The sequence below is a fragment of the Notamacropus eugenii genome, chromosome 5 (assembly GCF_028372415.1).
Source record: "Notamacropus eugenii isolate mMacEug1 chromosome 5, mMacEug1.pri_v2, whole genome shotgun sequence".
Taxonomy (NCBI): Eukaryota; Metazoa; Chordata; class Mammalia; order Diprotodontia; family Macropodidae; genus Notamacropus; species Notamacropus eugenii.
This window is the reverse complement of record NC_092876.1, coordinates 443,283,431-443,310,587: the sequence shown is the minus strand read 5'-3', so window position 1 is coordinate 443,310,587 and position 27,157 is coordinate 443,283,431. Positions and strand designations below refer to the sequence as shown.

Genomic DNA, 27,157 nt, shown 5'->3' with positions numbered 1-27,157 from the left:
AGAACAGTATAGCATGTGGGCTATCTAAGAGTTACCCTTTTTTCATTATATGAGGCATGGAGGTTGCATGGACTTGAAATTAAGAAGGCTGAGTTCAAATTCTGTCTCAGATAATTATTATATATATCTTCTTGGGCAAGCCACTTAAACTCTCTCAGTTTCAATTTACTAATCTGCAAAATGGGGATAATTAATTGTATCTGCCTCATAGAGTTGTTGGAAAGCTCAAATGAGATAAAGTAAGGTAGTTTGTGAAAATAAAAACTAAATCTCATTAGCTATCAGCACCAGCTACCTCCTTTTCCAGTCACACATCTTGCATGATGATTTTTACACCACTTCGTGTATAGGTAATCATAATTATAAACATGCTTTAGACTATAAACACTTCCTAAATGTCTTTCTATTTTCCATTGTGTAACCTGAAATTTCTATTCTTCTGAAACTGAGTTTTTTCATCATTCACAGCTATCTAATTCAACTGGAAGATATATTTTAAAGGATGTGCTTTGACAGCAGGAAATAATTTGGGATCGCAACGAGCACTATATTATTTCCCAAAGACAATCCAGCCCATTTTACTACCTTTATTCAATTTTGGACCCAGCTCATCTACTGTGAGGCATGTGTACTGATGAGCTAATTGGACTGAAAATATGGGTTGGGATTAAACATTGAAAGGTTATATTATCGTATATTCCTTTAAATTTTCTAATACTTCAAATCCTATAACTTTGGGAAATGGTTGCAAGACTTATAAATAACACATATCTATTTTAAAAATTTCTTCTTAGGCAAAATAGGAAATACATTGTTAATGCTAAATATTATTTCAAGTACAGCATTTATGTGAAAAGAATGAAGAGTATTCTAATGAATTTAACCTTTTATCAGAATTAATACAGAGATAAAAATCATTTTCTCCCAAACCTATAAGTCAGTCCTGTCAGGATAGCATATCTAGGGATGTTTGCAGAGAATCTGGGCTAAAAGAAGGTGAAGAAGCCAGGTCAAGAGGTGCTCAGTTCAGATTACATTCTCCTTCTTGGTAACATCTACAATTTTCAGAGCTGAGCATCTGGTTTACTTTGAGTCTCCCTATCAGACTCTGACAGCTCCTGGTTGGAGCTGCCTTTGCAGTTGCTGTGTTACCAGAATGGCATATTTTGCTACTCAAAAGCAGGGAAGAAAGGGCAGGAACATTCCTGCTTAGTCCATGAAAGGTTCCTCCCATGAAATGACTGACGTAATATGCCTCCCTAGTGGCAGATGGAACTGTAGCTCCAAACAGCAGATTTCAGAATCTTTGTGAGCAGAAGTGAAGGAGCAAACATATCCAACTTTCAAAAATCCACATGGCACCAATGATGAATTTAGAACTCTACATTTCTTGACCTGGCTTCTTATTTTTTTCAATATTCTCTACATGTAGTCTCTTATACCCCATTTCCATGAAGTCAGTGGCTGGTGGAATTTAGGAAAGCTTCTCCAATATCTGTGAAAATTCCAATACACAATTATCCAAGCAAGCATCAAACGCTTGCACTTGAATACTTTTTAAAATTAGGAAAATAGTGCTTAGTTGGAATATGAACTATCTAATTTATTAGATAAAGAATATGAAATATGATGCTTTAAATAATGAATAACCATTTACAATTAATCCATCTGCCTACAGGACATCTCCCATTTCTACCTAGATATCTTATTGGCATCTCAAATTTAGCATGTCCCAAACCATGCCTCTTATCTTTCACCTAACCCTCACTTCTCATCATCTGTAAGTGGTGCCATGATTTACTTAGTTATATTAGCTAAAGTAATGGTGGGGAATCAATTAAATCAATTCACTTATCACCCCCACTTCAACTGAAACAATGAGAAAGATACTATGCCTTAATATCTGTATTAAGTAAGAATACTTCTACTGAAACAATTAATTAAGGGCATTAGATTAGCTGTGAGCAGATCATGATTGATTGGGAAGGAGTGAGAGCCACTGAATATTAAAAGAATACTGAGATTGGTTAAAGAGATTCATTCATACCCTGGGAGTTATATAAAATAGAAAACCAGTTTGAAAAGTTTCAAGTACTTAGGTAGCTCAGTGGTGGAAGCCATTCTAATCAAACCCCTGAGAAGAAGCTAAAGAAGTTATCTCTTCGGTAGATAAGGGAAAAAGGGAAAGAGAAAATTTTATCTCCTTCCCTTCCTCTACCTTGATCAGATGTTGACTTTATAAATACTGAAGAGTTAGAGGATTTGGACTGCTCATCAACATGATAGCAGTGTTCCTGGAGCAGCATTGGAAGCCAAGAACAAAAGAAAGTACATAAGAAAGAAAATACACAAGATACTCCACAATGATCACAGAAGAAAGTTGTATCACGCTGGTGGAGAACATAATGAAAATCTTTTGAAAGATGGGAAAAGACTTCCAGCAAAAGACTTCCAAGAACCCTTGAGTTGTCCCTTTTGCCATATTATGTCACCTAAGCTTAAATCTACTTTCCTCATGGATTTTATATTCATGTGCAAGAGTGGGTGCCCTCAGTTTGGTAAAGATATTTCGAGCCAGCTATTTTTACAATACACTTTAGTAAATACTTATTTCTAAAAGCTATTTAAGACTGGCTTGCTAATTAATACAAATGTAAGTACATAGTGGAGGACTCCGGATATATCTCCTAGAATCTTGGAATCCAGTTTTATCCTACTGAAGGATTGGCCACTGATAAAGAGCTTGGAGGAAGGGAGAAGTTAAAGGGGAGGAATTAGCTTGGATTGCAGTTTCCAATGATCATTGTAATGATGAGGACTCTCAAATTTATATGCCTTGTTCTCATCTCTTTCATGAACTCCACCTCAAGAACTGTCTGCTGGCATCTTCACTTGGTTGTACCACAGGCTTCTTTCTTTTTATTTTCTTAATTTTTTTTTAATTTTTAATTTATGAAATAAAACAAGTATTTCCATAAGAAAGCAGAATTAAAAAAAAAGGTGATTGCACATGAAACTGCATGTCTATTATATACAACTTATTATTTCTTTTAAATATTTAATAAAGTTATGTGTAAATTTCTCTTTTTTCTTCCCTGCCCTCACCCCAGAGATGGCTAACATTAAGCACAACTTTTTATATATGTAAAATTGTTCTATAAATTTTTTCTTTATCTTTTCTTTCCCTTCCTTCAAGTATCTGAAATTTTGTCCAAAGAGTTACTAAACTACCTATACCCTTTGACCCAGAAATATTTGTTTCCAAAGATGATTAGGGAAAAAGGAAAAGAACCTATATGTTCTAAAATATTTATACCATAGTCTTCTCAAGAACATTTCTCTTCCTAACTACTTTATTTCTGTTGAGGGTACCACCATTCTTTTGGTAACCTGGGTTCACAATCTCAGGGTCATGGTTGATTTTCCATTTTCCCCCAACCTCCATATCAAGTCAGTTGCCAAATCGTGTTGATTCGATCTCCATGATATCTCCATTATCCAGAGCCTTATTTTCACTCCTATATCTGCCACCCTAACTCAGACCTTCATAAAATTTCTCCAGGACTACTTAAATAATGTCCTGATTGTTTTCCCTGATTTGAGCTTTTATTGCACCCCATTTTTCCCACAACTGTAAAATGGGTATTCCTAAATTATAGCTCTAGTACTGGCATACCCCTGTTTAAGAAGATTCACTGAGTTCCTAATGCTACTCAGTAGAGTTCAGGTTCCTCCTTTTACCCAAAGCCATTCCCAGAGACCACAGTGGCTTACATTGTACCCAACTCCCCAAATTACTTTGACATTAGCTGTCAGGAACAAAAGCCCTCATCTACTCCTTCCTTGATTTGGTTCATTCCTGTAGCACACTGCATCACTATACTCCAATGATCAAATTTAAAATATACAGACCCAGGTTTAAATATAGATCATATATCTTATACAAGTGTATATATAAATTTATAAGAAAAGTATATCCTTATACATGTACATGTATGTTTATAAATTTTAAAAATTATATATGTGTTTATATATGATTTTAAATAGATGCATACTCAAATAAATATATGCATTTGCTGCAGAGGAAGCAAAATATAGAATGTTTCACAAATATTTCTGTCATCCCTTAGTAAGAGCAATGTTAATCTTCTCCTTATCATTCAAAATTTAGTATACATGCTGCAAGAGTATCAACAGATGATGTAGATAGACATATGGATATTAATGTACACACATGTGTGTTTATACGTATATATATTTGAAGTAATATAGTTATGTCTTATGCAGACCTGCACATTAACCAATGCCCAAAGAAATTTTTAAAATTCAGTAATGACAACTAATTAATTAGACCATTATTTCATTACTCTTCTCAGGTGCCATAAATAAATAATGTTTGAAGATCTATTTTTTTCTTATTTTTTTCCCTATTTTCACAAACAAAAGCTAAAAGAGAAGCCAAAATTGGGAAAGATACCTCTACACATACAGCAGAGAATTTTATTTTATTTTTTTACAACTGCTCTCTGGGGAACACATGTTAATATTAGTGGGGTTTTTTTGACCTCTGGAAAGCTAATAAAATAATCTTGAATACAAAAGTGAAAAACATGTGATTATATGCCACAAGGCTTTTTAAAAGTTTAAGTTTAAGAATGATCATATGTGATTCATTTTTTTGGTGGCAGGAGGTCCTTCCGTAATGATGTCATTTAAAATATTATTAGCAGAATGGGATCTAATTTTAATTCATAAGGTGAAATTTTCTTTGGAACTTTACAGAAAAGTTTTTTGCACTTGATTTGTCTTAATTATAAAAATATATTTCCACATTTTCTCTTTCAAATAAATACTAAAACAAAGGCTCCTCTGATAAGAACCACTAGGAATACTAGTCTCCTTATACATATACTTTTTAATACCACAAGTAAATTTTTTCGTGGTTATTCCTGAAGTTATGCAAAGATATAACGCATAATGATATAAATGAAAATCCCAAAGAGGTTTCACACTTAGTAAGAGAATGAATAATATCTTTTTACCCACTGAAGGATTCTGTATTATTAACATACTAAACTTGTTAGCTTTTGAATAATGTTTAGTGGCCATAAGCAATAATCTCATAATTAATTTCGCAGTTTATTAAAATATAACAACTCACAACTCTGTGGCAGAATAATCCTTAATAACATGTTTAGTATAAATATCTATATCTTTATGCATGTGCATGTATATACGGTAAGTATTTCTTGATATTGATTAATATCCAATCAAGTTTTGAAATTATGTACTGCAAAACAACTTAAAATGGCCATACTTATTTACTGAAGTTTTAATATCTGTAATTTCATTTCAAACACAGGGTTATGGGTTTGTGTGGCCAACTACATGTCCACGAGCACATCACTGAGTAATATGCCTTCTGTCTCATTTTTCATCATTCCTGAGAATACTAATGAGTCTCAGAGAAGTAAAGCATGGAATTTGATGCAATCAAACAAACCTGAGGTTACTCAAACTCTCAATTTCATTTTTGCCAATAGTTGTTCCAAGTATAGAAGCTCCAACACATGTAAATAAGCCTGATGACCCTGTTCTCCTCTTACCAAGGATATGGAAGAGAAATGCTTGTGTTAGCCTTAAAACTGGGTTTTTTCACCAATTTCAGTAGCCTTGTTAGCTGCCAGCCCAAAGAAGAGACAAGCAAGGCTCATTATGAGCACTATCTCTAATTGCATATAACTCTATCAAAACTGCCATGATTCAATATCAATAGAACTAAGATACTGGGTGCTAGTACACAGCATTGAACATTCAGTAAGTAGATATCATAATCATATTTTATGATACGCCTCAAATTGCTCTTTAAAATTACAGAGTAATTTCTAAATTCTATTGTCCTTTGCCTCAATGGTAATTTCATAGAAATTGCTGTGTAACACACACACACACACACACACACACACACACACACGCATGCATGCATGCAAAACCACTGCAAAGGAAAATGAAAAACCCAGACTCATAAAAAATCCTGAAAACTTAACAACTCTGGCTTTGTTCAGTGTCATTTTGTTTTGTGCATAATAATGCATCCCCCTTGAAGCAAACTGAAAAATCTGACTTAATGCTGTAATATCTGAAAGGTTATTTTTTAAATCAAAATTATCAAAAAGCAGATGGGATTCATTTTTTAAAAATTAAATGATGCAGGCATATTAAAATTCATGTGCCAACTTGACTATTACATTGGCATTATTTCGAAGTGTTATCTTCAATCTCATTATTTAAAGTCAATAGCTTTACTTTTTTCCAAAGCTCATCTACCTGGAAAGAGCATTGTAGTTTGACCTGAAGTTCTAATTCTTTGTATTCTGAACAGAATAATTTTACAGTGATTTTTTTTAAAATCAAAGAAGGAATTTCCTTCCCTTTTCCCCCTTCAAGAGCCAGAGCAACAAGTGATGTAATACCAAAAAAAAATCTTTATACAATATTTTAGAGTTTTAAAGATTGAGATAGTTATTTACCCAATTCAGTAAATGTATGTTTCAATCCCCACTGAACTGGAATGTATGTTTTAGTCCTGCCCACAAGAAACCAACATGATATTGACCAGTCATCAGCCATTGATAATCATAGCAATGACCAATGAAGTGAAAAGACTGGTGATGAAGGATGCTTTTTACCTCATGACAGAAAATGCAGAAAGTATGTACCTTTACACATAGCCACCGTATGAGATATTTTTTGTTTGTTCTTTTGGCATGACTACACTTACTTTTTGCAAAAGTAGGCTTTTTCTGAAGTGGGTAGAGATTTGGACGATGGTGGTGAGGGGGGTTGTGATAGTGATACTAAAAAAAAAAAAATTAAGGAAAAAAGTATCCATGAGTCATTTAAAAAATTACAGAGCAAAGAGAAAAAGGAAGTTCAGAAAGAAACACAGACAAGCAGGACAGTGCTGGAATTATTTTATTAAATATGAAATCTAAAAAAAAATGTTCTACACGGTAGAATTTCATATGCAGTCTTCTTTTTCTGTTCCTCTTTGTATGGAAATGTTCATATTTGTTGATGTTTGATTAAGTTCATAATAATAAAAAGGAGCATTTAAAATTATTTTGTAACTCTTTTTTGCAAACTCTTTGATCATATTCTTTGACTACTCATCTAATGGAAAATGGCTTTTTTCTTAGTGTCAGCTAGTTTAGGTTTGTTTTACTTTGTGATAAAGGAAAGCTTTCTGGGAAACAGTAAATATTTCATAGTGACTGTAATATAAAAACAAGAAGCATTGGTAAAAAGTTAATTTTTTAAAAAAGAAATAAATATATGACTGTTTTCAAGGGGAGTAAGATGGGGTAAGAGTCAGTGACAAAAGCAGTTTCATTTTGTGAAAGGAGAATTGTTTAAAGCCATGTATCAGTAAGCATTGCAACATACACAAGGGGGCTGTTATCACAGGTTCTTTGATGTGCTTTTCTAAAATGAAAGGCAATTTTTGAGGGTTTAACAATTGCTGTAATGAAGCATGTATATCATTCAGTTAGTTCAGGGGAAAAGTCAGCACCCTGAACTTTAGAGAAAATACAGAGAAATCAAAAATTAACAGACATGCTTCCAAATGTCTGACCATTAATATGCATACATCTTTACCAGAGAGGGAAGCACCAACAACTGGGTTTTCAAAGCCAGAGGGATGCTAAATGGTTTCCCATAGTCTCATCTGGCACAAAACCTTCTTCCAAAAACTAAGTCCCAAAGCAAAACCACATCTCATTCTTTACACACTTTTTTAGAGCCAGAAGGCATCACATCCCTTGAGAACCAATGCCTCATTAACAAAAGCTATGGGCCTTCCTACAAATCCTCCTAGGCCCATCAATGAATGAGAAGATTTTCCTCAATTATATTATTCAGAGGCATTATACTTCTTGGTATAAACCAAAACATCAAAAGATCCTACTTTACTTGCCCTCATAAGCCACATATTTAGCAATAGGAAGAGTACTAGATTTGGAGAAAAATTAGTTACTCCCAGTCCTAGAGAGATATCTTCACCTACATTCTCAGCTGATACTTCCAAATTAACATGTCTAAAAACTGAAATCAATGTTTTTCTCCCAACACTGCCCCATTCCTCCCAACTTTCCTATTTCTGTTAATGGCATTACCTGATATCTTTCTTAATCAAATGGACTTTAAAGAGTAAAGTCATCCTTGAATCTCCCTCTCCTTTAACCAAATATATTTGATTCTTTCAATTTTGTGTCTCTAACATCTCTCAAATAGGCCCTTAACTTTGTAACTCACAAAGGTAACTTTATGGATTCTGTCAGTTCTTGCAAGGTGATCACCTCTTAATCTTTTGCCTTAAATCTCTCCCCTCTTTAAGTCCTCTTGCCAAAATTATCTTCCTAATGGACACTTGGCCATGCCACTCCCTTGTTTGACCTTTAAAGCCAATTTCATTCTTCATCCAATTTGCCTTCTTTCACATACCCCATGTTTCAAACAACCTGGACTTTTGGATGTTTTTTGAACTCAACTTCTCATTTTCCACATCCATGCATTCATGTAGGCTAGCTTCCATGCATAAAATGAGTTTTTTTCTTTTCTGTGGATGGTAAAAATAATTTTCTTTCTTCAAGGTTCACTTTATATACCACAGTTGAGAACCTCGATAATGTAGTTATTATCCTCTCCCTCCTCAAATTTTCTTTTGTCTGGGCCCCTGCCACAGATCTCCTTTTCCTTCTCCTTATTTACCATTTCATTCTAAAATCCTCTTCCTGATCCACCTACAACCCAATTTTTATAATACCTATACTATTACCTTCTCTAGCTCATTGGCTTCTTAAGTGCATGCAACTCAGTCATCTCTAGAGTGTCCTGCTCACTTCTTACATTACTGGTCACATGGGGTCATGAAAGATTTGGCAACAGTAAAAAGGTTTTTGAATACATGACCAAAAATTAATTAAAAAATCAAATGTATAGTGAATCCAACTGTTTCTGGCAGCACTTTATCTGTTGAATTGAACAGCTTCACAGCAGCCTTGGTTCTAAACACAAAGCATGTGCACTTTGCACTGTGCATGCCCTCAGGCCATGCAATGCCAATGAATGCTGCAGAAATGGAAAAGGGTTCTTGAGTGGAAAAAAGCTTAAGAAACCTTTTGGACCTAGAACAACCGATCAGATAAATGTTCATAACTGGACATGTCTTTTCTTAATATTCTCTTTAATATAGTGATCTTAAGTGTCCCCATGTCCCCTTGTCAAACTGGGGACAGAAAAAGTGGGATAGGATAATGAGATCATCACAAGAAAGGTAGGATAGTCTAGTGAAAAGTATACTGGATATGCAGTGAGAGGACCTCAGTTTAAGTCCCAGCTGCCACTGACCAGGTGATTGACCATAGAACAGTCACTTTTCTCCTCTTGGCCTTAGTTTGCTCAGATCAGAAAGGAGGAGCTTTGACAAGATGGCCTTAAAATCCTTTCTACCTTTAACTCTATTATCCTATGATCCTGTGATATTAGATCACAGGGCTAAAAATCCTGGCAAAAATGGAATTTGTATTATGGACCTAAACAGAGGCTGGTCTAATCCGCTGTCCTGAAACATGGCACAACATGGGTTGTAGTATATTGGAGGCACAGACCACAAGATTAGAATAGGGCTGGATAGAAAAGGTAGGTGCAAGAGGGGATTTGGAAAGGGAAAGTTGAGGGAAAGTTGAGGGAAATTCCCTGTTTCTGCAGCAAATTTTACTATCTTTCCTTCCTCTCGTATGTCAGTCATTATTTCTGGGTAGTAAGAATCTTCTCAAACCCCTAAGTACATTAATTATATCTGAATGATTGTGATAAAGAGCAAAACCCACAGAAAAAAACAATGGATTAAGAATTAGGAGACCTGAGTTCTATAGCTGACTCTGTTATAAGGGCACAGGATTTGGAGCTAGCTCTCTCCCATTCCCCATGCTTCCCACACAATGTCACCCAGAAGCCTACACAAGATTCCTGTGGATACTTCTTCCTTAACTGACTCAAATGGCCTAAGATATCACTGAATATGGAGACAAAAAAGATGAGTTCAGTTCAATTCGACAAGTATCTTACTACCTTACTACCTTGTGACCTTGGACGAGTCACTTAATCTCCCTGAGTCTCTGTTTATTCATCTGTAAAATAAGATGATCTTTTCCCATTCCTTGATCAACCCATTAATCCACATAGCCTCTCTTCTGGGCACATAACAGGTGTTTAAAATATTTTTTGATGGATTGTGAGATCACATGATCATAGATTCAAAGGTAAAAGGTATCTTAGGCATTTATTACAATTAAGATTACAATTGAGAAAACTGAGTCTTTTATCAAATGGCTTGCCTAGAGTCACAAGCCAATTAGTGACTGAGGTAGAATTGGAATTCATTTCATCTTGACTCAAGTTGAACCCTTTACCCACTATGCCACCTGGTTGTGTCCTCTTCTTTTTCGAAGCTGTGCCAGACTTCTGAACTAAAGATTATATAGTTCAAGATGCTAATTTTACAGCTGAGGAAACTAAGGACCTAATTCACACAAATAGTATGTAGCAGAAATCAAATCTGAATCCATTTTCTCTAATTCCAAAACCAGAATTCTTTCCACTACCCCACACTATCTCTGCTAACTCTGTTTCATTAGAGTAGAACTCAGTGATTTCTAAAAGTAATATGTGTGGTAGTACTAATTACACATCAATTTATGCTTTTAAAATACTTTATGTGCATTGCCCAATTTGATCCTTTCAACAACCCTGTGAATATTTTTTAAAGGAGAAAATAGATGCTCAAAGAAGTGAAACTAACCTGCTCAAGGTTGGCCCCCCCAGTAAGTGTCAGAGCCTAGGAGTGAACCCCAAAGTGAAGCTGAAAGCAGAGACCTCAAAGGGATACGGGAAAACTACTAAAAATTCTAAAATAGTTGCAGTACTTTTCTAGAACATTATAAGTGGGTAGATTTTAATTTTTAACTAAATTTACTTTTTATTTTCATATATATGTATACACACAGGCACACTATTTTTCAAAATCTGATTTTTGTAAGCAATAGTATGTAACAGCTATTTTGTGGTAGAAAAAAATTAGAAACTGAAGGGATGTCCTTCAATTGTTGAATGACTGAACTAGTTGTGGTATATTATTGTAATGGAATACTACTGTGTTATAAGGAATGATGAGGATAATGGTTTCAGAAAAACCTAAGAAGATCTATGTGAACTGATGCAAAGTGAAGTGAGAAAAAGCAGGATAACATAGTACCCAGTAACACAGTACTGTAATGATGATCAATCGTGAAAGACTTAGCTACTCTAATGAAGATAATGATCCACAACAATTCTAAAGATCCCACAAGGAAAAATGCTATCCACCTCCAGAGAGAGAACTGATAAACTCTGAGTACAATTTGAAGCACACTTCTTTCAATTTATTTTTCTTGCTTTTTTTGGTAACAGGGCTAATATGAAAATATGTTTTTGCATGACTCAACATGTATAATATATTGTTTGTCCTATCAAGGAGAGAGGGAGAGGCTGGCAGGAGGGACAGAATTTGCAACTCAAAATTTAAAAAAAAAATGAATATTAAGGATTTTTTTTGCTATAAGAAATGTATAAGAAATAATCCAGCCCCTCTCTTCCATCCTTAAATATTTTGGATTTGTAGAGGGATTTATAATTTTCAAAACATTTTCAATTCATAATATACTTTGATCTACTTAACAACTCTGAAATATCAGATAATATCAGCCCATTTCAAAGGTGAGGAAACTGAGTTTTAGGAAGTGTTCCTTGGGTGGTAAGTGGAAGAGCTCAGATTTCTGAATCCCAGTTCAGTACTTTTTCTAATATACACACTCTCATGATAGTATATATGTGTAACCAAATATGCCTTTTGGACTCAGGTCACCTCTCCACAATAATCTCAATTTGCTGTTCAAAAGATAGTGGCTTCTTGATCTGGGTACTGTTAGGGTATATGCTTTAAAATGTCCAAACTGCCAGTGAGAAACAGAACCATAGTCCTTTAATAATTTCCTTCTCTTCCCTTCCCTTCTCACCACCCTACTTGGGAGACATCTAACCAACTTGCCTCAGAACCTCTACTGCTACTGCTACTACTACTGCTACTACTACTACTACTACTACTACTACTACTACTACTACTACTACTACTACTACTACTACTACTACCAGGACTACCACATCACCACCACTACCTCTACTACTACTCCTACCACTAACTTACATTTATATAACATTTTAGCATTTGCAAAATGCTGCATGTGTTATCTAATTTGATCCTCATAATAACCGCGAAAAGTAGGTGCTATTATTTTCTCCATTTTCAGATGAAGAAAGTAGGGTTAAGTAACTTGCCCAGGGTCACACAGCAAGAAAGGGTCTGAGGCAGAATTTGAATTCAGCTCTTCCTGGATCTAAGTCAAGCACTCTGTGCACTGCTCCACCTAACCGTCTGTCGTGTCTCTTCATAATGACCTATGGACTCCATAATCTCTGTGCTTTGGTCCGTGCTGTGTTCCTTTCTTACCTTGAATCTCTGAATATTGCATTGTTGGTGTTTTACTGGATTCCCCACCTATCCAGGTCAAGCCTATCAGTAGAGAGTTAAACAGGGAACTAGGTAGGACAGTGGATAAATCATTTGACATGAAGTCAGGAAGACCAGAGTTCACATTCAGCCTCAGACACTTACTAGCAGTGTGACCTTGGGAATGTCACTTAACCCTATTTGCTTCAGTTTCTCCATTTGTAAAATGAGCTGGAAAAGGAAATGTCAAGAAATTGCCAAGAAAACCCCAAATGGGGTCACAAAGAGTCAGATATGATATGACTCAAAAATATATTGAATAGCTAGGGAGCACCACCAGCTGGCCCAATTTCACATTGTGAATGAGACTAGGCTCCTTGGGATGTCTGGTGTGTTTCTTGGTCATCCATAACCATGTGAGATTACTTAGAGAAAAATTAGAGTATAAAAATAGGCCATTCAATTCAATTGAACAAATCCTTACTGAGCACCTACACTGGACGAGGCACTGGGCTAAATGCTGGAGGCGATGAATACATAAACAAACTCTGACAGCAAGGGGAATAAAATCCACAGCAAAAAGGCAGGGTCTTCCCTGCTCTAAAAATATATCGTAGTCTAACATAAAAAAAGATTATGCTCACCTGAACTATAAACGTATTATAACTATAACCAGCATCCTGAGAGAGTGAAAGGACAGAGGCTAACTTTAATACTTCCAAAGACCTAGATGTTTTGAGTTTCATTCTGCTCTACTGTAGACTGCAATGCAGAAATGCAATGTAGAAAGTCTACGAGACTTGCCATAGATTAAAAATAAAATCATCATTATATGGGCAGAACCCTAGAGATGGACTTTCTCTGGAGATGATTTTAACTAATCTGTAACACCAACTACAGGCATGCATTACTGGTTTGCCATCAAAGCCTTTCCAGATTGGTAGAACCTCGCACAGGATTAGAATTTAGGAAAGTAAACGTCTTTTTAAGCTGATAAATAACATGTCAGATTCAAACAACGAACTTTAAAGGCAAACTTCACACAGTACATTCAACATTTTAATTATTTTATTCATTTAACTTTTTGCTTTTCCTCTAAAGCAAAGATTTACCTGTCTCTCTAAATATAAACTTCACAAGTAATATAGTGAAAACAGTGCTGAGCACTTAGCAAATTGTCTTCTGCCCAAAGGATTTTGCTGGCTCTGACTGAAAGATTAGCTTCTTTCCTTATGTTGGGGCAAAACTTCATGTTTAGCAGCAGGTCAGGAACACAGCATAATCTCATGTAGAAGTTAAGAGCTATTTACTGCAGTGATCACAGGTTTAGAGCTGGAGAGCACCTCTGAAATAATTTATTTCAATTTCCTCATTTTACAGATGAGATCTCTTGGTTCTTGTTTCCACCATTTCCCAGGAATCTGATGTGCTATATGAAGACTACTGATGGAAAAGATGGAATTATTAGTGAGAATTTCTGACATTGCAAAGATATCTGCCTGGCATATGAAAATAGGAAAGAAAGGAATTACTCCATCAAGAAGGAAGAGCTAATTAATGATGTATCTGTTGTTTTCTCAGCATCAATAATGATCAGAGAATCTTATGGTTGAAAGGAGTTTTAATCTGCTCCTAATTTCCTGTGCTATACCCCCCATCAAAAGGTCATTTAGCCAGTGGTTGAAGGCCTCAGGCAGATCATTCTATTTTTATATGATTTGAATTATCAGACAGTTGTTCTTTCTTGAAGAAATTGAATTGGAGTTGGCTTCCCTATAACTGTCAATCTAGCGCTCTCAGTTCTCCCTACTCGGATGCCATGGAGTATTCTCCAGCTTTACAATTTAAAGACACAGCAATATCAACTGCAAAATACTTCAGAGTAGGAGCATACAATGTCATGAGCACCTCAAAAACCATAGAAAAGCAGCTGAGAAGGGAAACCTGAGAAGATGGTGATGTGACATTCAGCTAGGATAGCTTATTCTGAGAGCATTTGGTAAAGAAATCAGAAGACAATACACAAGAAATAAAATACATCTATTGATTTCTGAACTCTATTATGGCTACTTTCATTGTAGCATATAAAGAAATGGCAATGTATTGCAAATCTGTAGTTTGAAGAATGAATTGGAGGGGGAATAGACTGGAATTCTAGTATGTTTGCTGTTATGTTGCCCCAATGATTCACATGGATTTTGCCGTGCATTAAAATTCCCACATCTTTTTCAGAGGTGCTGTCCAATTATATGTTTCTTATCTAGGAGGTGAAAATGATTATAATGCTGGATGTGGAATCAGAAAGATGAGGACCCAAATCTAGCCTTTTACAGCCACTGTGGAAACATGTCACATATGGACAAGTCACTTAACCTGTCAGAGCTGTTTCTTCATCTGTAAAACAGGCATCATAAGACATACTATTCCTACCTCACAAGGAGGTAACTCAAATGAGAGAATACACATAAATCAGTTTGCAAACATAAAGTGTTATATAAGTTGTGTTGTTACTGTCATTGTTCTTAATTATTCTATGCTTATAGGCAGGTAGGTGGCATAGTAGATAGAGTATTAGATCTGGATAAAGAGGAGTTCAAATCTAGCCTCAGACACTTATGAGAAATGTGACAAGCTTGTAAGTCACTTAACCTACGTCTGCCTCAGTTTCCTCATCTGTAAAATGCAGATAATAATACCAGTATCAAATGGGGATAACAATTACTCCCGGAATAGCTGTGAGAACTAGAGGTGTGTGGATGTATATACTTTGCGAACCTTATAGTACTACGTAAATACTAGTTATTATTATTAATCACTAAATTCATTTTTTAAAACTCAAGTGCAGCATTTATTTACCTTTATTAATTGTGATTTAAATTTGACTCCACTGTTCTTGCCTGCATTTCCTTCATCCCGTACTTGCACACTTAATGTTTTGAACCCGAATGCAAAGCTTTTGATTTATTCTTATTAAATTTAATCTTATTAGGTTCTTGCCTGGTTGATCTTTCTTTTTTTTTTTTGGATCCTACCTTTTTCATCCATTGTATTAAAAATTTCTTCCAGCCTTATTAAAATTTCCATTTTATAACCATCCCATCAAGGTTTTTATTTAAGCTATTGATAGATACACAATCACACGGTCAAGGGATGATACCTTTTGCACTCCACTAAAGACTTAAGTTGACACTGAGCTATAAATAACTACTCTTTGGGACCCGTCATTCAGCCAGTTTGCAATTCACCCAATTTGCCCTATATTGCTTCTTCTTTTTCACAAGGATAGTGAGAGAGAAACATGAATAAGTGTAGAAGCATGGGGTATGAGAGAGAAAAGCATGAAGAAAGAATAATCTAACCAGCAAAGAAAATAAAATAAGAAGAAAAATACCATATTTACTTACATTTATAACTTTAGTTGCAAAACAGAATCTATGAGATTTTGTTTTGTTCAGTTTATTTTGCTCTAGCATTCAGAAGTTATATCTAGATAATCTTTGATATGACAAAATGTGTTCAACGTCTTCCTAAATTAAAAAGAGGATGAACCCATTCCACAAGACTTTATCTCGTCCCTATTACCATCAGATTATGGCACTCTCATAATTACACTTCATGCAACAGGTTGTTACATGCAAAGTGACAATTCAGAATCTGATGTAAAACAACGGAGAGTAAAAAGGGCTTAATTTTTACACATCATTTCTTCAGGAAAATAACATTGCTAAGGGAAATAGCTCTGAAGAAGTTCAGTGAGGGCTGCCACTGACTTAATTAACTTAACCATTTTCATTAGTAAACTCAATATTGACTTTAAAGCAAAGTCTACTTAATTTATTTGAAGCAATGAATATTTATGAAACACTGTCATAACAAAGTTAAAAATTAAGATAATATGACTACAAGAAAAACAAAAGCAGGTTACTGAAAAATATGTGTCAGATTGTTATTTGGAGCGGATTTTGTAACTTTTTATTCTTTTTCCATACTTCCTTCCAGACCTTCAAAGTATGACCTTGGAACAGAAACAATGTTGCTTTAGTATAGGAGTTGTAATACTCTCACTTTTAGAAGAAAGTGAATGACTAACTTGTTGGAAAAGACGAAAACAATGCGCAAATCTGACACATTGACTATAATTTTATGCTTCAATTGACAATCTAAATCTAGTCTTTTGAAAAACAGGTTCACTTTGTTGGTTTTATTCCTTTTATGTGCCTTCATATTAAAAGAAAACCTCATCAGACAACCATTGATTTTTTTGGTGAGAGAAATCTGATATGTTAGATATAAAGAATCTGGGTTCTATCACAAAAAATTGATGTACAAGCATGTGATGGGAATTGAACAAACTAACAGTATATAAAAATCAAGTACAAATATACATTTTTGAAAACATGACTGATACTGTTTTCCTTCATATAATGATTCTAGATTTTTTTTTTTAAATTACAAGAGGTAATGTGTATAAGCAGCACTGGGTAGATGTTGTTTACACGCATGCACTTGAGAGAGAGATTTTAGATAGCAGGAGGGAGGGGGGAAAGTAGGGAGAGAAGGGGAGAGAGTAAGGGAGGAAGGGAAGGAAGGAGATCTATCATCTATCTATCTATATATATATATATTATATATATATATATTCAAAGAAAGAGAGAGAGAGAGAGAGAGAGAGAGAGAGAGAGAGAGAGAGAGAGAGAGAGAGAGAGGGAGAGAGAGAGAGGATATGAGGAACAATAAAATAAAACATCATGGAATTGCAAATAATGTGCTGAACTTAGATTCAGGAAGACCTAGGCTCAAATCCTGCTTCAAAATCTATGATTAGAGAAAGTCGTTCAACCCTCCCTGGTCCTCAGTTTCATAATCTGTAAAATGAAGATAACAGTGCCTTTAGTACCTAACAGATTGTTGTGAGGCTTGAGTATGATAATTTATGTACTTTGGAATTTTTCAAGGGTTCTTTAAATATTAACTTGGTGCAATCAAACAAGTATTTTATTAAATATAGACTATATGAAAGGCAAGGCATTAGGAGAAAGATGAAGAACTATATAGTCCTAGACCTCAGAAGATACACAGTCTTCCAAGAATGAAACAATGTGTACCCAAAGAAATGTAATCCAAGGTAAAGTGTGATATAGAAATAGAAAAGTCCAGGAAAAGTGCTCTAGGAAACAGAAGATGTCGATAACAGTTTGCTGAACCAGAAAAATGTTCTTGTTACAGGTGGTTCTGATGGGATACTTGGGTGCATGGGCCCCAATTCTAAAATCACATTTCTTTTTAAAAGGTACATTTCTCCCTAGCCTCAAAATACTATCCCAGGCAGGTTCTCTCCAGTTCAAAGATACAGCCTTTCTCAGCAACAACCGTTATCTCCCTTCCTGATACAGCACCCAGCTAAACCTATAGAACTTAATAGTCTATAGTCTTAACCTATAGTCTTAATAGTCTAAACCAGCATAAACGGGCTGTGCTCTGGGTCATAATGACATTTACTACTCACTGACCAATCATATGTATTCTAAACTTAGATATACATATACTTCCCTTCTTTATCTTGTCTAATAAGATATTGAGGGGAACAGCCTGTGTATTTCTCAGTCAACCTTGACTATTGGTTGAATTAGGGACATTCCAGGCCTAAAACCACCCCTCCATGTAGCGCCGCCCCCCTCCTCCCCCCGCCCCCACTATTTCCCAATGAACTCTAGGTAAAATACCTGTGCAGTAGATACCAAAAGTGCCTGTTCCTTTAAGAACTGACCACTTCTTAACCACTCCCTAATCCCATCCCAAAACACCTAGTTAGTATATTTGTCACACATCTCACTACAGAATATCTTATATAAACTTTACCTGTACTCTTCTAAGATTTCAGGTTCCCTAAGAACTCTTGTTCACTGAAAAACGTAATAAATCTTTACCTTGACCTCAACAATGCTTGAGTCTGCAAATTCATTCCAAGCAAACTGCCCCTGGTACTATGGTCTTTGTGAGGGTCTCACCTCCTTCCCCTTCCAGCCCTCATCAGTACCTGGTCTGAGCCTTGAGGAAGACCAAGATGTCCACTAATAGGAGATGAAGAAGTAATGCATTCCAGGCATGGGAGTTGAATGTGGTATTGTGAAAATGTACAGATGTAGAAGATATTATGGCATGAAAAGATTAGGAAACAGCTCGAGTTGTTAATTTGGTTTGAAAATGGAATATATGAATAGTGTTGGAAATGCTAGGACAAGAATGTGGGAGGCCTTCTGTATCATAATAAAGAGTTTTTATATGATCTTAAAAGCAGTAAGGGTTTTCAACAGGAAAGTGACATACTCAAATCTATGCATTAGGCAGAAAATTTTGGGAGCATATATGAAAGATGAGAGGGGGAAGACTGAAAATAGGGAGATCAATGAGTAATCAATATTTCAATATTTCATGCGAAAATTAATATTATAATTAACTAGAATGATGGCCATGTAAAGGGAGAGGAGGAGACAGAATCAAAAAATACTGTGGAAGCAGAATCTACAGGATTTGGCAACTGAATGGATATTGGTGGGCAGAGGGAGAGGAAAGATTCAAAGATGATGTTGACTCCTCCCCATAACCCCCTCGAAGCAGGGACAGCTCTATAACCCTTGCCTTCAGAAAGCAGTTTCAGAAGGCAAGACCTTTATCCCTTGCCCTAAAAGATTTGCTTGAGGAGAAAATGATGGGGTAATGGGACCTGGACCCTGAATTTTTCTATTTATTTCAGTAGCCCAGTTCACTGATGCCTCCATCCAAGGCATCTGGCCTGCTCCAATCCACCTTGATTACTGAATTAGCTTACTTGATGCTCCTTAACCCCCTCTAAGATCCTTTCTTTGTCTGCACCTGGCCCACCCCAGGCCATTTACCATTCCTTAATCCCATACAGATCATCTCACTATCTTTTCTTAATCACCAATTTTACCCCAATTAAACTGCTCAGATTCACACAGAATGTAATCCACTTCTATTGGCATCACAAATAAACCTTGCTACTTTGACTGAAAAAAAAAAAAAAAAGATGATGTTGAGATTTCCAATCTATTTGACCAAAAGTTTTAGAAACCTTAAGTTTTAAGGATCAATGAAATATTATGTTGAAGCAGGTAAAGAAGTTGGAGCATTACAACTCTGGGAAGAGACTGGAACTGGATCCATAGCACTGGAAGTCAACTACAAAGAGGGGTGTTATTTAACTTCTCAGTGCCCCCAGGTAATTTGCTAAGGATTTATATTTATAGGATTATAAATTTTAAATTGACAGTTGAGGAAAATAAGTACGAGGGAATTTGAGTACTTTTTCCAAGTTCATGTACACAGAAAGCATCAAAGGCAGTATTTGAACCCAGTCATGCGACCTCAAAGTCAGTACTCTTCAGGATCCTAGACAGTTCCTGCTCTGTATTGCCATGGAGAGTTTTCTCCATAAGAACGCCTTACCAGGGGAAACCACTTAGCTGAACGCTTCCTCCACTTGCCCCAAAAGGCCATAGAATATTTTAGAAAAAGGTAAGTATGTGCTGAACAGTCAAATCAGTATTGAAAATATGCCAACTCCACACTTTCATCGAATGAGTCTGGTATTCATTGACAATACCACAGGAAATGTAAATTTAAAGATGATAGAGTTTCTTAAAACATCAATAAAATAATGAACTAATGCTATCCTCTTTTTTTTTTCTTTTTGCTATCCTCTTTAAAGAGTATACTGGCCTAAAGAAATATCTATATTAAACATATGATTTAAGCAACCACAAGGCATAAGATGAATCTGAATACTTTGGATTATTTAACAAAAACTCTTAATTACTTTAAAGGACTTAAGAATTCTGATCAGTGGGACGATCAACCATAATTCCAGAGTCCCAATGATGAAGCATGCTTCCGGCCTCCTTTCAGAAAACTGATGGGCTAGAAGTGCAGAATGAGACTTTTTTTCATATGTGGCTTCTGTGTGGATTTGTTTTCCTTGACTATGCTTATTTGTTATGAGAGTTTATTTTTTAAATTTAATGGAAGAGGGAAGAAGCAGAGAAAATAAAGAAAAGAAGGTTAATAAAACATTTTTTTTTAAAAATATATAGAAAAGAACAAGAGGAAATTTAGAGGGAGGAATAGATAAGCAGGACAGCCTTGTAATTAATGTGTTAATTATATTATGTACTTAAAAACAACAACTAATGAACGATAGAGTCCAAGTTTCATTCAAACCCCCCTTTTTAGTTCTGCATGGAAATGTTCTTATTTATTGGTGTTTGTCAAATTCAGAATAAAACATTTTAAAGAGAGAAAAAACAGAGCTCCTAATCACTAGGAAAGCAGTTATTTACAGTAAAAAGCCAATCACTGATTGATAATGATATTGTAGAACCATCAGGGAAATGTCACAATAAAACTTGAAAAATGCTCAATTTTCTTTCACATGTGTTTCTGCTATCCATAAATGGAGCTCATATGTTCTTACATTACATTATTTGTGTTGTATATAATAATAACAATAATTTATGTTGTATATAACATAAACAGGGCAGCTAGAAGATTCAGAGGCTAGAGTGTTGTGCCAGTCAGGAAGACTCATTTTGCTGAGTTCAGATCCAGTCTCAGACACTTACTAGCTTGTGAGACCCTGGGTAAGTCACTTAATCTGGTTTGCCTCAGTTTCCTTATCTAGAAAATGAGCTAGAGAAGGAAACGGCAAAGCACTGCAGTATCTTGGCCAAGAAAACCCCCAAATGGTCTCATGAAGAGACTCAGACATGGCTGAAAATGACTGAACAGCAATGTAACATAAACATGTTGTTTTAACAAGTCCTTCATGCTATTAGTGCTTTCATGTATCAGGGAGATGTCCTTGGTTATAGAAACAGATACCAGATGGATTCAGTCTCTGATGAGTTCCACAACAGATAGGAAAGTCTCAGGAACAGACTGTGTATCTGTCATTTACAGACCAGTCCAGTGCAGGGAGGTATGTCATTAGAGAATACCCCAATGGCTGATAAACATTTTTTGGTCACAACAACTTAAGAAGACAGTTAAGAAAGACAGCAAGGTGAGGTGGTATCATCTGGGTTAGGAGGCAAGATATCTGCACAGAACCTTTGAAACATAGAACTCTTTCAGAAACAGAGGCCTCAGTAGCACATACATCTCAAGTTTATGAAACAACAAATTAGCAACAAATAAAGGCATAGGGGAAGAGAAGAGATTATATGCATGTGTGTATATACATATATGTTTGTATGTATGTAAATATATATGCATGCCTGTATATAGATATGTATGTATGTGCATATATATATACAAAGAGAGAGAGTACTCATTGTGTACCAGGTGCTGTGCTAAATAGCTTTTTTTAAAACAATTATCATTTCATTTGATCTTCATAACAACCCTGATAAGTAGCTGCTATTATTATCCCATATTATATTTGAGAAAATTGAGGAAGAATATGTGATTTGGCCAGGGCAGCAGAACTGAGATAATATTTGAACTCAGGTCTTCCTGATTCTAGGCCAAGCACTTTATTCACTGTGCCAGGAAAATGTGACTTGTGCTTTAGATGTACCCATGAATAAACCAGGCAAGCCTGAGGGAAGGGTTGAAAAGGTAGATTTGGGCCAGAGTGACAGGCCTTGTTGATCAAGCTAAGTAGTTGATCTTAGTACTAGCTACTTAATTTTACTCTTTTTATCACTGCTAATAGGCATTTGTTGTTTCATATACGCTCCTCAACTGCGTATAGGTTTTCCTCACCTAGATGTAGCCCAATACCTGAAACTCAATGACCAAACCAAGTCCATCATCCTTTACTCTACATCTACCCTTCGTTCTTAGCATCAATATTTCTGTCTAGGTCACCACTCAATTCTGTTAATTCCTCCTTGATATCTTCTCTAACATTTATCCCTTCCTTCTCAATTCCCAACACTTCTAGTCTAGTACATCTACTCATTAATGATGGGATTCTAATAAAGCTGCCCCTAGCTCTAATATTCTAACTTCCTTATAGGCCCCAACAAATAGCAAGCCTGCTGTACCTACCTCGTCACTCAACAATCCCCTCCCTCCCCCGACACACACACATACACATGCAATATTCTAACTTCTTCATGTATGCCCCACTGCTCGCTAGAATACCAGGTGAGTCCATAAACTCAAATTTCTCACAGAACAGCAGGCATGTCCATGTGATGGGATCCCAGTTGCTGCCTCTAGCTAGCCACTGTCCCCAGACTCATTCCTCATATGTCCCACAGAAACAGATGTGTCCATGCACTCAACCACAACCACATCCATGTAGCCTTAAACAGCACCACAATACTCAGCCAATCAAAAGATAGCACCACCAGGATGCCCAAGAAGGCTATGGACCCCAGAACAACAGAAGAGACTTTCCTTAAATAGGCAAGTGTGCAATAATAATAAAGAACTGACCTATGATGTAGAGAGTCGTATTATAATGTCATTATGATACATACATACATACCCCACAATGAGTTTTTCTGTATGCATTGTGGATAGTCACATGCACACTTCCACTGTGACTGGGATCCCTCCTCTATTACCTAATTCCTTAACAAACCACTCCTGACTTTTTAATATTCATAATTTTCCATTATGTAACTGCATCTTTACCCTATAAAAAAAAAGTTATCTTGCTTTCTCTGAAGTTGCTGGTTTCTCTTGGAACTTAGCCTGTTTCATGAGAGGAGTCAATCTCAATAAATGCCTATACTTGAACTAGAGGTGGTCTCACTGAATTCTTTGAGATGGTTCCACCACAACACTCCATGAAACCACAACACTTTTTGGTGTCCTAGAACTGAAGCTGCAACACTTTTTGGTGTCCTAGAACTGAAGCCTCAACACTTTTTTGTGTCTTAGAGCTGAAACTGCAACAGTTTTTGGCATCCCTGGGTGGGCAGAGTCTAACCCTCAACATTATGACATACCTAAGCGATTAATTTATTTTTCTTATAGTTCTTTTTGCCTCCATTTTCTCTCATTTCCAATCCATCTTTCCTATACTTGCCAGGCTAATCTTCCTTATACCTAGATCTGGTCACTCTTTTAATAAAAACATGTTGAGCTGTTCTCCACTGCTTACTGAGAAAAGTTCAGATTCTGCCTGGTATCAAGGCCATTACCATTGAGTGCCACCTGGTCTTTTCAGTCTCACACACACACTACATGCTCCAGTCAAGTTTAGATTACTTCCTTCCCCTGAAATACCAAGTGGTTACTTGCTTCTATACGCTTGATCACCTTGTTCCCTGTATATATCCGTTCATTTGTAGAAATCCTATATATCTATTACTATTATTACAAAAATCACTTTATTAAAGGTTAATTTACAAGTATATATATTGCACGAATTGAATATTGCTGTTTTTCTTTGGAAAAAGATACAAGAAATTCTATCTTTTTGTTTTCCTTACCATTCTTTGTTATAAGAAATGATAAGCACATTAATCTCATAAAAAACATGGAAAGATATGCACCAAATAACGAGGAGAAACATGATCAGAACCTGGAGAATACTGCATACAGTAACAGCAATATTGGTTTAAGAACAACTTTGAGCACATAATCCTTCTGAAAATTATAAATACCCAAATTAAAATGAGTGAAGAAGATGAACGGTGAAGATATAATGGGTGAAGAAAGATGCTATCTGTACAAATTGATCAATTGAGTATGTATAGAACAATTATATAAATAGGTGTGTATATATATATATACACACCTATATATACCTATTTGTATCTAATGGTAGTCATACCTGGAGGTGAGGTGAGGGAAGGAAAAAAAAAGAAATTCACATGGTAATTTTGCTGTATATGTAAAGGGAACAGCAAGTTGTACATAATGGATTTGCAATTTTGTTGCCATCATCTTTTAATTATACTAGGTTATGGAAATGCTTGTTTTATTCCACAAATTAAAAGTAAAATAAAACTTTAAAAATAGTGTATTTTATTTTAATTTGGTAATATCACATAATTTTTATCTAATACTGGATACTTTTAATAACAGCTTTATAGATATGGCAGTACCAAGAGCCTCTACTTCCTACATTTTTAATTGTTATTAATTATTATTATATTATTAATTTCTTATTCCCCCGAATGAATTTTTAAAATTATTTTTGTCTAATTTTATAAAGTGTTCCTTTGGTCATTGGAGAGGTGTAGTAGGTGGCACAGTAGAAAGAGCATTAGAGCAGAAGTCAGGAAAAGCCAAGCTGAAATACAGTCTCAAATACTTAATAGCTGTGTGACTCTAGGTAAGTCACTTGATCTCTACCTGCCTCAGTTTTCTTAGGTCTAAGATGAGGAAATTAGCACCTACCTCCTGGGTTACTGGTAAAGAATTGGGCATTGTAGTTTCTCATATGATTTCTCCTTCATTTATTGTGAATTCCTATATTTCATTTTGATATTCTTCTTTCCTTAGAAATTGACTTTTTATTTGGAAAATAAGGTCTATCAGATAAAGTTTTTTCTCCCCTTTAAAAAATACTATTATTTTATTTTAAAATTTTATATCTTTGTGCTTATTAATTTTAGCTGATGTTAAAAGGTATTTTTGGAAGGGTTGCTTGCTCAGTTTATTAATTTTCTCTTTTATTAATATACATGTGCCAAGATACAAGTATTCCTTGAAGGTCTAGTTTAGCCACATCTCGCAAATGTTGGTATATTGTCTAACTTATCATCTCCATGATATTTTTCTTTCACTCACCATTTTTAGAACATTATTTATTATCCACTTACATCTGTGTATTTTGTGGATATTTGTCTTATTAACTAAAACTTCTTATTGTGTGAATAATGTGTTTAATATTCTGCTTTTAAATATTTAACAATTTTATATGCCAGAGAACATGATTTCCTTATTAGACTACAAGAAGAAAAATGTGCAGACTTCTTATGATTCTCATTGAAAAATCAGCAAAAATTTATATTAAGCTTTTCTAGTTTCATGTACATATCCTTAATTTCTTTCTTGTTTACTTTTCTGTTAGAACTGACTAATTTTGAAAGAGCAACAAAGCACTTACACTTCTTACTGTTTATGTTTTTAGAAATTGTTAGCTTTTCCTTTAAGTACTTATATGCTACCTTATTTGGTGTATATATATATATCACATTGATATTATTTTTATTTTATTGTACTATTTGTTATATTATTACTATCAACACTGGATGATATCATTAAGCATGTCATTTTATTATTTATTTGGACCTTATCTATTTTTACTATTTCTTTGACTTAGATTATGTCATTTCTGCTTCCTTAGATTTCATCTGAGAAAAAATAATTTGTGTTCCAGCATCCCATTTTAGCTCTTTGTAAATCTATATCATTCAAATGTTTTCTATATAGCAAATTTATATGTTTTGCTTTTTAATCCGTTCTGTCACTTTTTACTATTTTATGGATGAGTTCGTGCTATTAGCATTCACCTTTGGGACTATTTGGATGGTTTTGTTGTCTATCAAATCTTTTTAAAATGGAGTTTGTATTTCTTTTTCCTTCCTTCCTTTTTTCCTTCCTTCCTTCTTTCCTTCCTTCCTTCCTTCCTACCTTCCTTTCTTTTTTTTCCTTCTCTCTTTCTCTTTGGTTCTCTTTCTCTTTTTTCTTTCTTTCTCTCTGGATGAGGACTAGATAGTTGCAATTTTAGAGCTTGGAAAAATTCTGTTCCTTTTGTTTACCTCTTACCTTACCATTCCTCTCATTCCACACTGAAAGTAACTTGGTCTTTATCTTTTTTTTCCCCTTCCCTTTCTAGAAAAAAAATATATTATGTTTCCTGTAGCAATAATTTATATTGCATAAGGCAATTCTCTCCAAGATCCTACTTTCAATTCTTTCCTATTCCATCCCAATCTTATGCTCATGTATACACTTCCACTATTATAATTTCTTTCAAATCCTCCCTAGCTCAGATTAGAGTTCAGTTTGTGCAATCACTTTTCGTCCCTTACTCTCACTTCTGTGTTAGAATAATATCCCCTTATGACATCTCAATTTCAAGACAGATGAGGTTGCTATCTCTTTCCCATTTTTTTCCCCTGTAGGGCATTTCTTGTTAACAATCAGGCCCAGAGCTTATCTCTCATTTTCATTAATGAATCAATGAAATTAAAGAAGGGATTTTCCTATTTCACCTTTTAACTATGTAAGTACTGTTTCATCATCTAGACTTTTATAGCTATTCATACTTTTTTGCTTTATTTTTTTCATCTGCAATATTTTTTAATTATCTCAAATGTTCTTCTCAAATTTGGTTTTCTCAGATAATGCTTGAAAGTCAATTCTATAAAAACTTAATTTTCCCTTATAGAATTGTGCTTTATTGAACAGTAAAGTTATCTTTGAGTTAAAGGTATTTTCCTTTACTATTTTGAATAGTGTTCCAGTTTTTCTTTGCCTTTCTCATTGGTGATTCTAACTGGAGTTCCTTGGAATGTGCTCTGGTATTTCAAATATTTTCTTTTTCATGTGAAAGTTCTG

The 27,157-nt window shown here is 35.1% G+C and overlaps 1 protein-coding gene and 1 non-coding gene across 12 annotated transcripts in view; both read right to left on the bottom strand.

Annotated features, from left to right (window-relative positions):
• The window catches only part of DMD (dystrophin), a 2,329,373-nt gene that overhangs the window by 818,821 nt on the left and 1,483,395 nt on the right, over positions 1–27,157 (bottom strand). The window lies entirely within an intron of this gene.
• On the bottom strand, positions 4,089–4,191 carry LOC140509346 (U6 spliceosomal RNA). Its single transcript, XR_011968675.1, has one exon. It is a non-coding gene; the product is annotated as a U6 spliceosomal RNA (small nuclear RNA).